Here is a 12689-nt window from a genome sequence, read left to right on the forward strand (position 1 = left end):
AATCAATCATTCATCAGGAAAAGGCGAGAGAACACGTTTCTCTTTGGTGACCAGGGGAAGAGGGTTCCAGCCTGGCGGGGCAGTCCTGATACATCCACAGTACATATAAGACGTTGTATCCTCAGACTGCCAGGTATTTCAGCAGCCTTTCCTAAATTCTCTTAGTGGATTTCCGGTCCGTGGAAGACTGGAAAAGGCACCTGGAAGAGTTCTGTGCTCAGAAAGATAACAATGTTGTGGGCAGATGGAATGGTGAAATGGGCCAAATGATAGCAGAGGACAATGGAAGTAAATGATGAAACCGCAGACCACTCACATTGTTGAGGACAAAGACAAAGTGTGCCTGTCATTACATCTTACTGGAAAACGTAAAGGAACCTTGCAGCCAAGCCCATAGTACAGTGTGTGTTCCAAGTGGCAGTCTTTGCTTCCATCTTATGTCCGGATTGGGGAATGATATGTTAGTTTCGGTCAGCAGGAAAAGTGGTTGATTCCAGTGAAATATCAGTGACTTTTGGTGGTAGTGGTATTTACAAGTGCATTGGAAAACATCTAAATGTCAGGACTATACAGTTACCTTGTGACTAGTCTCCACAGTAATGCTAATGGAGGAATAAGTGTTTTTTCTTTTTTTAAAATTTTATTTATTTATTTATTTATTTATTTATTTTTAGAGGGGAAAGGAAGAAGAGAAATATCAATGTATGGTTCCCTCTTGTGAATCCCCTGCTGGGAACTGGCCTGCAACCCAGGCATGTGCCCTGACTGGGAATCGAACCATGATCGTGTGGTTCGCAGGCTTGCGCTCAATGCCCTGAGCTACACCAGTCAGGGTGGAATAAGTGTTTTATGGGACATTTCTTGGAAGTGGCTTTGTAGCATAATACAGGCAGGTATTTACAAGTGCCAAGTGTGCTTGAAAGTTGCTTATAATTTGCTTTGTCTGTTGTAGCTTCCTACAACAAGGTGGAGGTAAAATTTATAGATGCTGCTGCTACAAGAGTTCTAAAAAAGCAAAGTAAAATACCAGCGCCATTGTTGTATGTATGTACCCTTTGAGAGATATCTGTGGGCTGGTTTCTTCCCTTTCCCTGCACTTCATCTACTATTTTAGGTTCCTGGTACGGGTGCAAAACATGTGTATTTCCAGCTTCTGTTTCTAAGCTGTGTATTCAAGGGTGAGAAGATTGAGAAGATTTATTTCTCAAGTTTTGTTATGGAACATCTTTACCACCACTCAGGTCCATTTATTTTGTAACTCCAATGGCAGTTTATTTCAACAATTCTGTAGAAATGTATTTCAGAATTCCCAAACAACAGAACTTTGGCCCTGGCTGGTGTGGCTCAGTGGATTGAGCGCGGGCCTGCGAACCAGAAGATCGCAGTTCGATTCCTAGTCAGGGCACACGCCTGAGCTGCAGGCCCATTTCCGGCGGGGGACACACCAGAGGCAACCATACATTGATATTTCTCTCCCTCTCTTCTTCCCTTCCCCTCTAAAAAGATAAATAAATAAATAAATATTAAAAAAATGAAAACAAAAAGCCCCCAGAACTTTCTGGTCATCTATTCTCAGTGAATGCTGCTTCAGTGCTATGAGGGCAAAAACATTTTGTACAGGATTTTGAGGCTGTGATGCTGGTTGAACCTTGCTTTAAATGGGGCTGGTAAAAATGTCAGGTCAGCCCCCCACCCTCTCCCACCACCATACCCCACCCCATCACCTGGCTCTGGTCTCACATACTTGCCTTTACATCATTCTAAACCATTTTGTTAGAATCCATTGTGACAGCTGTCATACCAGCTTGCATTAAAGAAATCTCATCACAACTGGAGAATGTGTGTGTGGCCATTTTCACACTGAAGATGGAAGAACATAAGCAATGTTTTCAGCCCCTTAGACTTTGTCATTTCAAAAAAGGTACAAGAGCAAGTGTAAGGCAAAGAAAGATTTTTGGGGGTGTGTTTGGAGACATTCCTGTGAGTGATGGAATGTGTCACAAGTGTATTTTCAAGTTTTGTTCCGGAGATTTCTGGCGTACAGTTGCCCCACAGGTCCGACAGACCAGTTGCAGTGGAGAGCCATCCAGGGCAGATATTTACTGAAGACAGACCATGGTATGTTTCACTGGAGACAGGCAACATACTCTAAGTATCCTAACCAAGCATTGAAAATAATTAGCACCAGCACAGTTAGGTTAGTCGCCCTGATGTTTGGGTTCCACAGAAGTTAGGCGAGTACAAGAAGGGGAATTATCTTGAACACATATCCTCCCGTGGTTCTCTACAGAAACATAAGAAAAACATTTTGTTTCCTGAATAAATTGTGAGGGATGATGAATGGTTTATGTGTTAGAATAATGTGGGATGGGAGAGACTGAGGGTCAGCAAAGGAACCAACATCAGGCCCGCCCAAAGGGTGGTCTTCATCTGAGAGAGGTGATGTTGCCCTTGTGGTGGTTCTGGAGGGGGTCCTGCAGAAGGAGTTCCTTGTAGAAAGCCAGCAGGTGGCTTGCAACAAGCACTGCTCCCTGTAAGACCAACTGAAAGTACCACCTGAGAGAAAGAGTCTGGAATTTATCAGCAGAAGACATTTGTAAGCTTCATGATAAGGTGAGAATGCATGTTTCTCTTTGGTGACCAGTGAAAAAAGGCTGCAGCCTGGCTGCGCAGTCCTGATTCACCCACAGGGCTCACCAGACCTTGCACCTTCGCATGGCCAATTACTTTGGTCTGTCTGAATTTCTCTTAGTGGAGAGAAATTTGCATTTCCTGGAAGATTGCAGAAGCCACCTGGAAGAGCTCTCTACTCCAAAAGATAAGAAAGTCGTGGGACCATGGAATGGTGAAATTACCTGAAAGGTGGCAGAAGGCAGTGGAACAAAATGGTGACGACCTTGTGTAGTCACCGACTTTGAGGGAAAATGAAAAGTGTGCCTGTCATTGCATCTCACAGTAAAAAGTGAAGGAACCTTTCAGCCATGCCATTTGTGGGACCTAAGTTCCAAGTGTCAGTCTCTGCTGTCATCTTGTGGCTATTTTGGGGAATGACACCTTAGTTCAGGTCAGCAGTAAAGGTGTTTAATTGTAGTGGAATATCTGTCAATGGCTTTTGACGGTAGTGGTATTTACAAGTGCATTCCAAAGCGTCTAAATGTCAGCACGGTACAGTTACCTCATGAGTGGTGTGCAGGTTAATTTGCTTTGTCTGTTGCAGCTTTCTTAAATAAGAGGAGAATAAAATTTATTGAAATCCTCCATCCAGAAATTGAATACAATACAATAAAATAGAATAAAATAAAACAGAATAAAATAAAATAACATCACTATCATTTCATGTGCATGCCTTTCTGGACACATCTAGACACATGTTCTTTCTAGTGTGTCTTGGCTCCATATACTGTTTTCAGTTCCTAAAATGGGTGCAATTCTTGTACAATTGGAGGTTTTGTGACTAACCCGTGTGTTCAAAGGTGCAGATTCTGTTCTTAAGTTTCACTGTGTAGTATCTTTAGCATCATTCAGTTCAAATTATTTTGTAACTCACATGGTGGTTCATTTTGGAAGGTCTGTAGGAGTCTATTTCAGAAGTACCAAGCAGAACTTTCCAGTCACCCATTTTCAGTGAATTCTACCTTAAGTTTTGTGACAGCAAAAAACAGACTGTAAATGCTTTCAATGGCACGATTCTGGTTAAAGCTTCGTTTATACCTGGTTGGCCCAAAAGTCAGTTCAGCCTCCACCACTCTCACTGCCCCACCCCATCCTGTGACTCTGGTTCATGAACTTGTCGAACTTCATTTGACAGTGTTGGGTTAGACTGTGTTGTGACAGATGTCATACCAACATGCACTTAAAGAAAAAACTCCTCAAAACCAGTGTGATTTTTGTGCCCATTTTCATACTGAAGATGGATGAACATAAGGAACGCTTTTGGGACATTTTCATTTGAAGAAAGGTGAAAACACAACTGGAACGCCAAAATCAAGATTGGTAGTTTGTGTGGAGAAGGCTCTGTAGGTGATGAAATGTGTCAGAAGTGGTTTGTGAAGTTTGATGCCCAAGATTTGTCACAGAAAGTTGCCCCTCAGGTCTGGCAGACTGTTTGCAGTTCAGAGCCATCGAGTCCAGATGTTAACTGAGGACAGACCATGTTATGCCATGTGGGAGACAGGGTACATATTTAAAGTATCCAAATTGAGCATTCCAAATCATTGGGTTCCACAGAAGTTAATCGGGATGGGGGAGGGGCGCGTAACTTTCTTGACCTCATTTGTACTTGCGGTTCTCTACGGAAACTTAAGGAAATCGTTCTGCTTGCAAGCAAATTGTGAGGGGGGTATGAATTGTTGAAACTGGAGAATAATGTGGAACGGGAGAGATTGTGGGCAAATGAAAGAACCACCACCAGCATCCCCCCACACAGGGCGGTCTTCAAAGGAGGTGATGTTGCCTCTGTGATGATACCAGAGGGCGTCCTGTAGGGGGAGCTCCTTGGGGAAATTCGCAACACGTGCTGCCCCATCAGACCAACTGCAAGCACTGCCTGTGGGAAAGAGTCGAAGCCGTAGACGGGAAAGGTTCAGGATGAGGTGGGAGCGCACGTTTCTCTTTGGTGACCAGGGAAAAGGGGCTTCAGCCCGGCCGCGCAGTCGTGATTCATGCGTAGTACTCACCAGACTTTGCACCTTCACATGCCCGTTTAATTCGGTATTCCGAATTTCTCTTAGTGGAGAGACATTTCTGTTTCCTGGAAGACTGTTGAAGGCACCTGGAAGGGCTCTGTGCTCCTAAAGGTAACCGTGCTGTGGGACGATGGAATGGGAAGTTGCCCGAAAGGTGGCAGAGGGCAGTGCAACTGAGTGGCTATGACGTTGTACAGTCACATTTTGGGAGGGGAAATTAAAAGTGTGCCAGTCATTGCATCTTACAATAAAAAGTGAAGGAACCTTTCAGCCAAGTCATTAGTGGGATACGCATCGCCTCTGTTGGTCTCTGCTGTCACCTCGTGGCCGTTTTGGGGATGACGCCTTAGTGCAGGTCAAGTGGTTTCCTTAGTGCAGGAAAAGTGGTTGATTCCAGGGGGAATATCATTGACTTTTCATAGCAGTGCAATTTAGAAGCACAGATCGAAGACCTCCAAATGTCAGGACTGTGCAGTTACTTTGTGACTGGTCTCCAGATATCGAGCAAGGGAGCCATAAGCGAGTTTTATGTGATGTTGTTTGGAACTGGCTTTGTAGCATATAGAGGCAGGTTTTTACAAGTGCCAAGTTTGCTTGAAAGTCGTTTGTAATTTGTTTTTTCTCTTGTAGCTTCCTTAAGTAATACGGAGGTCAAATTTGTTAGAAATTCTCCATCAAGAGGTAAAAAAAGTAAAGTAAAATACAAGCACTCTCACTTCATGTCCGTGCCCCTCAGGACATGTCTATGGGCTCTTTTCCTCCAGTTTGCCTGGACCTCACTTATTATTTTAAGTTCCTCGTATGGATGCAAAACTTGTGCATTTTCCAGTTTGTGTTCCTAAGCTGTGCATTCAAGGGTGAAGATTTCTTTCTCAAGGTTTGGTACGGAACATCTTTACTGTCAGTCATGTTTAGTTATTTTGTTATTTTTATTGATTTTTATTTATTTTTAAAGGTTTTTATTGATTATGCTATTACAATTTTCTCAATTTCCCCCCTTGATCCCCTCTCTGCCCTGCACCCCAGCCCTCCAGCTTCCCCTCTTAGTTCATGTCTGTGGGTTGTACATATAAGTTCTTTGAGTTCCCTGTTTCCTATCCCATTTTTATCTCTCTCTCCATCTATTTTAGGCCTACCAGTTAAGCTTTTTCTTCCCTCTACCTTTCCCCCCTATTCCTCCCTCCCCCCTCACTGAAATCCCTCCATTCAATGGAGAAATGTGATGTCCATTTCTCTGATTCTGTTCCTGTTCTATTGTTGGCTTAGTTTTTGTTTTCTTTTTGGTTTTGTTCTTCTTTTCTTTTTGGTTCATTTGTCAATAGTTGTGAGTTTGTTGTCATTTTACAGTTCATAGTGTTTGATCTTCTTTAATTTCTTAGAGAAATCCCTTTAAGATTTTATATAATAAGAGCTTAGTGATGATGAACTTTTTTTACTTGGCCTTATTTGGGAAGTACTTTACCTGCCCTTCCATTCTGAATGATAGCTTTGCTGGATAGAGTCACCTTGGATGTGGGTCCTTGCCTTTCATGACTTGGAATAGGTCTTCCTAGCCCCTTCCTGCCTGCAAGGTTTCTTTTGAGAAATCAGCTGATAGCCTTATGGGAATTTCTTTGTAGGTAACTCTCACCTTTCCTCTTGCTGCTTTTAAGGTTCTCTCTTTATCATTAATCTTGGGTAACTTAAGGATGATGTGCCTTGGTGGGTTCTTCTTTGGGAGTCTCTGGGCTTCCTGGAAGCCCAGACTTCTTAGAAGTCTATTTGCTTTACCAGATTGGGAAGTTGTCCTTCATTTTTTGTTGAAATAAGTTTTCAATTTTCTTGCTCTTGTTCTTCTCCTTGTGGCACCCCTATAATTTGGGTATTGGAACATTTGAAGTTGTCCCAGAGGTTCCTAAGCTTCTCCTCATTTTTTTTTGAATTCTTGTTTCTTCATTGTGTTGTGGTTGGATGTTTATTTCTTCCTTTTGTTCCAAATAATTGAGCTGAGTCCTGATTTCCTTTTTCTCACTGTTGGTTTCCTGAATATCTTGCTTTATTTCAGTTTGGGTAGTCTTCATTTGTTCTTTCATTTTTTGACCTAGCTCAGTCAGTTCTGTGAGCATTTTGATTACCAAGGCTTTGAACTGTCCCACAGATGAGTTGGCTTTCTCATCACTTAGCTCCTTTCCTGGAGTTTTGCTCTGTTCTTTCATTTGGGCCATATTTCTTTGTTTTGGCGCACCAGTCAGGTTGGTCTGGTTGACTGTTTCCTTAATTCTTTGGTTGTCAGCGTGCCACGCAGTTTGATTTTCTGGCAGTTCTGGTTGTTTATTGATTGTAGATTGGTTGTTATCCTCCCTTTGGTTGTGCGAGGAAGTGAAGATTTTCTAGCTCTGCCTCCATCTTGGCCAGAACCTCAAAGAATTTGATTTAAAGAAAAAAAACTTGCTCCATAGTACAATATGGTCAATGAAAACAAACAAAAACAAACCAGTTCCAAGCTTGGCTGTCTTCTGCCATCTCTTGTTCATTTTGGAAATCACACTTTAGTGCTGGTCAACCAGAAAAGTGGTTGGTGCTGGTGGAATGTCAATGACTGTTGAATGCAATGGTATTTAGAAGTGTATTTAAAATGTCTAAATGTAAGGACTGCCCAGTTGCCTTGTGACTGGCTCCCAGATTAGGGCAAAGGAGGCAATAAATGTGTTTTATATGCCATTTGTTGGAACTAGCTTTATAGTGTAATAGAGTCAGGTTTTTAGAAGATCCAAGTGTGACAAGCACATTTGTAATGTGCTTTGTTTGTTGCAGCTTCCTTAAACAATGAGAAAGTAACATCTATTTAAAATAAATTTTAATCCAAGAGGTTAAAAAAACCCCACTATCATTTTATACATACAAATGAAAGGAAGTGTTTGGCCAAGCCACTAATACATGTTCCAAGTGCTGCCATCTTGTGGGAATTTTGGGGAATAACATCTTAGTACCCGTCCCCAGGAAAAGTGGTTGATCATAGTGGAATATCAGTGAGTTTTGATTTTTTAAAAACCCTGTTTCAAGGTACAAATCTCAGGTCCCAATGTCAGTGATCAGTTCCCTGGAACAGCTTTTTATGAGCACATCATCTGGACCAGACACCGGATTTGGGGGTTCACCATTGGTTCTTTGATTATATCTTTAAATTATTCTTTGTATATATAAAAGATACTTACTTGTGCATGTCATTTACCACACAATTTACTAAGTTGTATTATTTATGATACCTTTACATTGATATTCATGATTTGTCAAGGTAAATAAGATATCGTATAATAATAAAATTACATTAGTTTAGCTGTATAAAGCATGAAAAATAGAGCTTGGAATAAAACATGAAGATATGAAGAGTTAAAATGTGTTAGTTATAAGTTCATTAATAGTTAAATAAAACAGTAACATGATTCTTAGCATTGTAAATGAGTTCAGGACCCAGAGCAATGGTGTTCTAGAAATCAGAAGTACTCTGTGAGTAAAGATGTGCCCCTTAGAGGTTATCTGAGGAACTCACGATATGGCAATGTCCGCATTTTCGAAAAGGAGAACATCTGATGGTGAGTTCTGGAATCTAAAAGAGTAAGATTGTAGATTCTAATTAATTTTAAGAAACAACTGTAGAGTGATTTCTGGGCAGTTAAAAGGGACAGTGACCCTCAGTGCTGGTTTATCACACTGTGGTTCAGTCTCTTAAAGTGTCAGATTTTCCTTGGTTTCTGAGCTTTCGTGGGTGTCTTCTTAGCCAAGGACATTCCTTCCCTGTTTTTGCAAGATGACTGACATTTTATTTTATTTTCTGTTGTTCTTTAGCTCTCAGCCTCCAGGCTGCCTGTCCAGAGAGAGGCATGATTTCAGATGCAGGGTGCAAAGTCACATGCTGTTTGTATTGTAATGGACCCTCCATCCTGCTCCATAGAGAGTAGGGTTTCTCATTGCTGTGGATGATATTTTCTCCTGGGGGATTTTTCTCCACAAGGCAGGTGCTTATTAGCAGTCCTCACCTCTGTTCAGTGCATGCCAGTAACTCCCACCTTAACCGCACCCCAAGGACAATCTGAAAGGTCTCCATACAATGTGCTAAATGTGCCCCTGGGGGAAAAGTCAACCTGAGGTTGAAAACCACTGAGCTTGAAGCTGTGATCATCTTTGGAACCTGAGTGATCTGTCCTTGGTAAGAAGTGTTTTTACTTATCATTCTATGCAAATTATTTTCTAAATCCAATTGTGATTCATTTTGGATGGTTATTTAGAAGTGTATTTCATAATTTGTAAATAGAAGTACTTACTAGTATGTGTTGTTACTGATTTCTTCATTAATGGCAGTGAGAGCAACAAATATATACATGTTTATATATACACACATGTGTATATATATTACATACACATTACACACATATAAATAAGTAAATATATAAAATATATAAATATATGTAAATGTATATACATTTCAGTCTTTTAAAGTTTGTTGAAACTTGCTTTATATCACAATATGGTCAGCTTTTAGAAAAACCCAGGGAGCTTGGAAAGCACCTGTAATTTGCAGTTTTGGGTTGTAGTGAAGTACTTATGCACATTGAATGTCATTTTTTCTCATGTTATTTTAAAAATATTTTTACTATTTTTGTGGGTTTTATTGGTTCTGAAATAGAACCTGAATGATAGAGGTTGGTTAAATCCCCTATTATGATTGTTAATTTGTGTATTTTTCCATGCATATAATTTTGAGTTTATGTTATTGAGTGAATAAAAATTTGGAACTAACTGGTACATTGAACTTACTGATCTCAAGTACTCATCTTTATTTGTAGTAGTGGTTCACTTTTTGTCTTCAAGTCTACCGTATGTTATATAGTTTTCATTTGGTTCATGTTCGTATAGTATATTTTTCCAATTCCTTAACTTTAGATCTCTTGGTAAGTTTTAGAAAGCTCTAGTGTTTTCTGTTAGTTATGAGTGGCTATTGAAATCAATGAAAGAATTGATTTTGGTGGAGGATGTAATGTAGGGGGCCCAACACTTTCCCCATTCAGTTGTTCCAACCCCTTTTATTACATGTCAAATATTTTTCCCACAGATCTAAGGAGATATCTTTATCATAGAAAATGACCACACCCCCTCACATCACTGCTGCCTCATTTATGCTCTTCTGTGTGAGGGGTTTCTGACTCTCTCCTGTGAGTGAGGTGGTCCTGGCTGTGTATGTCTGACATTTGGCTATTTTCATTTGCTAATCTGTGTCTTACCTGTTGGATTATCAGAGCAGCCCAAAGATTCCTGAGGTTCCAGGAAAGGCTGTTTCCCCACCACATAAGCAACTTAAGTAAAGTAACTGATTCTCAAAACTGAATGGTCATGTCAGTGAAATGTGGAACAATGTACTAGTGTAGCTTGTGGATATAAAACTTCTATGTAAAGTATCAGGGGCGGTCATGAGAGGGCCAGCATTTTGCACTTGGCACGTTGATGTTAAACTGGCTGTTCAGAAAGGGAAGACTGAGAAATTCCTTACGATTGTCATCTCATTTCTTCCTAAGAGGTTTAGTTGCCACAGCTTGGTTTAGGAAGAGAGCTTCAGCACAATCACCTTAGCTTCAGACAGTAAGACTCCTAGCAGGAGCTTGTTGACTGTCTTCCTGTACTCCTTGTGTCTTAAAGTTGTGGGAGTTGCCCAACAGAAATTGACCTGGCAGGTATGCTGCCATTTTTTCTTTTCTTTTTAAAAAAAATTTTTAAGCCCTGGCTGGTGTAGCTCAGTGGATTGAGTGCGGGCCTGCAAACCACACAATCGCGGTTCAATTCCCAGTCAGGGCACATGCCTGGGTTGCAGGCCAGTTCCCGGCAGGGGACACACAAGAGGCAACCATACATTGATATTTCTCTCCCTCTCTCCTTCCCTTCCCCTCTAAAGATAAATAAATAAATAATATTAAATATTTTTTTAAAAAAATTTATTTATCTTTAGAGAGGAAGGGAAGGAGAGAAGGAGAGAAATAATGTATGGTTGCCTCTCGTGGGTCCCCTGCGGGGAACTGGCCTGCAACCCAGGCATGTGCCCTGAATGGGAATCGGACTGCGATACTCCGTGCTCAATCCCTTGAGCCGTTTTTTCTAAATAACCTGCATGTCCCCCACTTGACCTTTGGAATCTAAGGCTCTGTTCTTCTATTTTCCAAAATATCCCATATGCTCAATATTACCTCATTATGTTTGATATTCATTTTAATATAATTTTCCCTTGCCCATATATTAGACGTTTGAAACCTCCCATTAATCAGATTATGCGAATTTGATTGTTATTCCAGCTGTTAGAACTTAGAAGATATGACAAAAATAATTTTTTATTCATGTGATTGGTTTTGCGAGCTGACCATGTGACACTCATGGCCAGGACACTAACTTCTGGAAAGTGCAGCCTCTGAGAGATCATGGACTTCTCCCGGCAAGAGTAAGCATCATTATTATTTTTTGCCCTGTCAGCCTTTTTGGTCTATTTCTGCAGGGCTTGGTATAATTTAGTAGTGTCGGGAGTTATTTTCTTCCCTGTATATTTGCATTGGCATGAGAAACTAATTCTGAGGCCAGCTGCTCAGACTTTATCAGCTCCTGGCTCTGTTTGCATCCTGAGGACTCTGTTCCACTCCTGCATGTGGCAACTGGGCTCCATTGTCCAGCTGCAGCTGTGGAGTCTGGCTGTGGGGTCCTGGTTCCAGATCTGGCTTCTGTCTCCTGGGTCTGTGGTCTGGGGTTCAATCTGTGTCTGTGTGTCTGGGATCTGGAGTCTCTTCAGGTGCAGCTTCATGTCCTGGGTGGGTGTGTGGAGGGTCCATGTGCAGCTCTGGCTCATATCTCTGATGTTTGGAATCTGTGTCCAGCCTTTGCCATCAGTCTCTGGCGTCTGGGGTCTGGCATTCAGGGTCAGTGATCTCACCTGGGTTGTGGGGAGAGTTTTGGGGTTGGGGCTGGGTCTGGGGTCCATCTTTTGGTTCTGGATCTGCTCTGGGGCCCAAGTTGTGGAGTCTAGGGCCTGTGTCTGGTCCTGAGTCTGTCTGTGGCATCTGGTGTCTGTGAACTGATGGTCATTGGGTCCAAGTCAATGCCAGGAGGAGTTCCAGAGTTGGGGTGTGGGGAAGAAGGAAACTCTACTTAGTGCAAATAGCTGTGTTTTGGTACTAATGGGTGTGAGTGCAGCATGGCTGTTAGGAAGCTCAGTGTTGTTCCAGGTGAATCATGAAGCAGCACCTGTGTGGGTCAGCCCAGTGCTGCTGCTGCTGCTCAATTGTGAAGAGTCTTGGCTGTGAGGGGGCTCTGAAGTGAGGCAGCCGCAGGGCAAGTTCCCCCTCAGGCTGTGCCACCCAGCACTGCTCTGCTCTTTCAGGTCTGGGCCTGGCATTTCCTCTCTGCTGGGCTGCATTTGCACACAAAGAAGCGCATTTTGGAAAAGGGGCCCCTCTGAGGGAGGAGACTGGGCTGGGAGAGCAGAGAAAAGGCCTGTGGTGTTGTTACCACAGCAGTCTATTTATTCTTAAATTATGCCAAGTTTTCCTCTTGTACTGTTTTATTACCCAAACTGCGAATGCTTTTTTATTTTTGTGGCAGCTTACTTGAATTATACAGAAAGATAAAAATGAATTCAAAATCTCACCCAAACACATAATAGCTGCTGTTGTTTTAAGTATATACCCTTCCAGACATCTGTCCTTGCCTCCTTCTATATTCTTCTACTTTCCAGGGTTTAATTTATTTTTCTGGGTTTGTAGTATGGGTGAAAAATGTGTGAATTTGTAACTGTTTTCTCCTAATGTGAAGATTGATTTCTACATTTCTCATAGGTTTTTTAAGTATTTTAATATTCAGTTGAAATGATTTTTTTTAGCTCCAATTGTGATTGATTTGGAGGATTAGTTAGAAGTGAATTTCATAACTTCTAAATGTGAGAATTTTCTGGTGACCTTTACAACTGATTTCTAGATTATTTACAATGAGAGCCAG

General features: G+C 41.5%; 1 long non-coding RNA gene across 1 annotated transcript; it reads left to right on the top strand.

Annotated features, from left to right (window-relative positions):
* The first annotated feature begins 221 nt into the window (after positions 1–221).
* On the top strand, positions 222–4945 carry LOC118989876 (uncharacterized). The gene is made up of 3 exons (XR_005067116.1): positions 222–288; positions 2873–2875; positions 4918–4945. It is a non-coding gene; the product is annotated as an uncharacterized LOC118989876 (long non-coding RNA).
* Positions 4946–12689: the final 7744 nt, after the last annotated feature.

This window comes from Sturnira hondurensis, unplaced genomic scaffold, assembly GCF_014824575.4.
Source record: "Sturnira hondurensis isolate 20B ecotype Veracruz unplaced genomic scaffold, ASM1482457v3 Scaffold0000780, whole genome shotgun sequence".
Classification (NCBI taxonomy): domain Eukaryota; kingdom Metazoa; phylum Chordata; class Mammalia; order Chiroptera; family Phyllostomidae; genus Sturnira; species Sturnira hondurensis.